At 34.7% G+C, this 3,474-nt stretch overlaps 1 pseudogene; it reads left to right on the forward strand.

Annotated features, from left to right (window-relative positions):
- Positions 1-760: 760 nt before the first annotated feature.
- On the forward strand, positions 761-1,592 carry LOC101724795 (DCN1-like protein 1 pseudogene; annotated as a pseudogene).
- Positions 1,593-3,474: the final 1,882 nt, after the last annotated feature.

Consider the following 3,474-nt stretch of genomic DNA (forward strand, 5'->3'; position numbering starts at 1 on the left):
ATATCATTGTATTTTAGATTTGCATTTTTAAAAATGTTTATCATCCCATGCAAACTTCCTTGTATTGCTTTTTGCACTGAACCTGCATCTGCTTTCATAATGATAAGCATTTGGTTGTTTCTAAGATTTTGCTGTTCATCACTGAAATATTGTTGTTTTACCTTCTTTTTTACTCTTTTATCTCCCTGTTGTCACAAATAATACTGTTGGGAATTTTTTGTGTTGTGTAAACCTAAGGGCAGAATTGCTCAGAAACAGAGTACAAGAATAATCAATTTCACAAAATAATAACAAATGGTTCTCCAAAGTGGTTATACCATTTTATACTGTCACCAGTAGAATGCTGACATCATATAGACTCAAAACCCCTGATATGATAAAAAATTTTAATTTTTTTCTACTCAAATTAATATATGAAAAATACTTGTGGATTGGATTATAGTATCGTTATATATTATGTATTACATATTTCATATTATAATACTATATTATTGATAAGGTCAAAACTCCCCATACATGTTTAGTAGCCATCTCTCTTTAAAATATTTACATAATGATATTTATTCTTTTTGTGCTGTTTATCTTTACAATAATGATTAATGTGGCCAGGAGCAGCCTCCTTGGGCGGTGCCAGGAGGGCTGCCTGCACTGCGCATGAGCAGGAGCCTAGCGAGCCGGTGAGAGGAGCCGCTGCAGCTGCAGCTGCAGTCCATTCGCTGCGGAGCCTGAGGAGGAGGGGAGAGGCCTGGAGTACACCAACATGAACAAGTTGAAATCATCTCAGAAAGATAAAGTTCAACAGTTTATGATCTTCACACAATCTAGTGAAAAAACTGCAGTAAGTTGTCTTTCTCAAAATGACCAGAAGTTAGATGTTGCAACAGAAATTTTCCAAAATCCTGAACTGTATATATGAGAGAGTGTAAAAGGATCATTGGACAGGAAGGAGTTAGAACAACTATACAATAGACACAAAGAGCCTCAAGATGAAAATAAAGTTGAAATAGATGGTATACAGCAATTCTGTGATGAACTGGTACTTGATCTAACCAGCCTAAGTGTTTTGAGCATTGCATGGGAGTTCAGAGCAGCAACACAGTGTGAGTTCTCCAAGAAGGAGTTCATGGACAGCATGACAGAATTAGGATGTGACAGCATAGAAAAGCTAAAGGTTCAAATACCCAAGATGGAACAAGAATTGAAAGAAACAGGATGATATAAGGATTTTTACCAGTTTACTTTTAATTTTTCAAAGAATCCAGGACAAAAAGGGTTAGATCTAGAAATAGCCATTGCCTACTGGAACTTAGTGCTTAATGGAAGATTTAAATTCTTAGACTTATGGAATAAATTTTTGTTGTAACATCATAAATGATCAATACCAAAAGATACTTGGAATCTTCTTTTACACTGCAGTACAGTGATTGCAGATGACATGTCTAATTATGAGAAAGAAGGAGCATGGCCTGTTCTCATTGATGGTTTTGTTGGATTTGCACCCCTACAAATTGCTGGGACAAAAAGTACAACAGTGTAGCACTAAAAGAACCTTCTAGAATGTACATAGTCTGTACAATAAATACACCAGAAAATTGCACAATTTCTGCTGGCTGGACTGAACTGAAGATCAATCCTCACGATTTAGACTAAGGGTTGAGACAAAACTTTAAGGATACATTTTGGACCATATCATATTTCATTCTTCAAATGGTGGTTTGGGCTTGTCTTCTAGTCTGGGCCACTCTAATCATTTATAATTCCAACTTTGTGGATTTCATCTTAATATCTGTGGACCATCCTAGTTTATTCTCACATAAGTCTTAGAAGCTTTATGGTGATTATTCTGAGGTTTCCCTTCTTGCATAAAGCACAATGCTGTCTTCATCAGAAAACAGTTTGGCATAAGAATTAAACATAATGAACATCACAAACAACTTATAAAAACTTCTTAAATATATGCTTTGGGCTAGTTGCAAAGACTATGCTGATAGTACTTCCAATAAGAGTGATATATTTAAGTGTATAGGATCTGGAATGGTGTTTTGGTTTGGAAGGATTTTTTTTTCCTGGCAAATCACATGTATTGTTGATGTAAGTAGAATATCTGATGAGAGAAATGTCAAAACAACCATCGTGAAAATTTTTTAGGATAACGTGGTGCCTACTTGAAAAATGTATTGTGTTTTAGACTCTCAGTTTCAAAAAGATTCCACAGAAATAGTCTGTACTTACCAATGGCCCTACAGGGAGCTTTTATTTAGCAGATGTCTGCATAATATTAGATTCTTCTCTTGTCTACATTATCCACCACATAATTGTATTTCATTATACTTTTGAAATGCTCATATGCTTATCAAATAAGTTAAACTATTTAATTTATTTTGAATGTTTTTAATTGCTATACAATATAATATCCTAAATTTAGGCATGAGGGTTTATTTTTGTTTTCAGGTTTTTTTCTTCCTTTTTTGGTCATCACACTATGGAACACAAATGAAATTCTCTTAATTTATGAAAAGGATAGTATGAATTAAATTTTGGAAATGGTTGTGATGAACCATGAAGTTCAGTCTATATAATATAGGTATTGCTCTTTCAGACAAGTAGTCCGTTTTTGATGACTTCTTATTTTGTTGAAATTGCCTTAACTGCTAATCACTGTGGTTGCCAAATATTTACTTCAGGAGCAAAGATTTTCAAACAAGCATATACTTGATAAAAAATACCAATGTGGCTTCTATTTTTGTAAATTATTTAGTCTCTACTGTTTTTGTGTTATATTAGCTCCTTTTTCACATCAAAGCAGAATGTTGTCTTGTATGGAACTCCTCCCCTGCCATTTTTGGTTTTTTGGTATTATTTTTTTGGTTAGGGGACCCATGAATAACTTTCTTGTCTAAATTGCTCATTTTTGTTTACTTACTGTCATGTGAAGAAGGGTTAAGTGCTTTCTTAAGCATTTCTGTAAAGCAAATTTAAAAATGCTGAACTTCAAATTTTGGATGACCATGGTCTTTACTAGGAACAGACTTTGCCTGGTATATCCAAGTAATCTTTAGGGCCTAGCATTGATATCAATAAAGGAATGCACTTCAGAATAGCAGTACATTTTATGCTGATGCATAAGTGATTTCAAGAAAAAATGACATTAAAAATTAACGAATGCTGGCGGGGGTGTGGAGAGAAAGGAACCTTTCTACATTGTTGGTGGGAGTGCAGAATGGAGTGACCAATATGGAAATCAGTGTGAAGATACCTCAAAGAACTAGGGCTGGAGGTCCCATTTGACCCAGCTATTCCCCTGCTGGGTATTTTCCCAAAAGAATGGAAAGAATCATACCACAGAGATGTATGTGCACCCATGTTCATAGTGGCACTGTTTGTAATAGCTAAAGCTTGGAAACAGCCCAAGTGACCATCAACTGGAGACTGGATAAAGAAGATGTGGATTTTTTTATAAAATGGAGTACTACT

The sequence above is a fragment of the Heterocephalus glaber genome, unplaced genomic scaffold (genome assembly GCF_053883595.1).
Source record: "Heterocephalus glaber isolate CG9 unplaced genomic scaffold, H.glaber_assembly_v1.0 deba00001613, whole genome shotgun sequence".
Taxonomy (NCBI): domain Eukaryota; kingdom Metazoa; phylum Chordata; class Mammalia; order Rodentia; family Bathyergidae; genus Heterocephalus; species Heterocephalus glaber.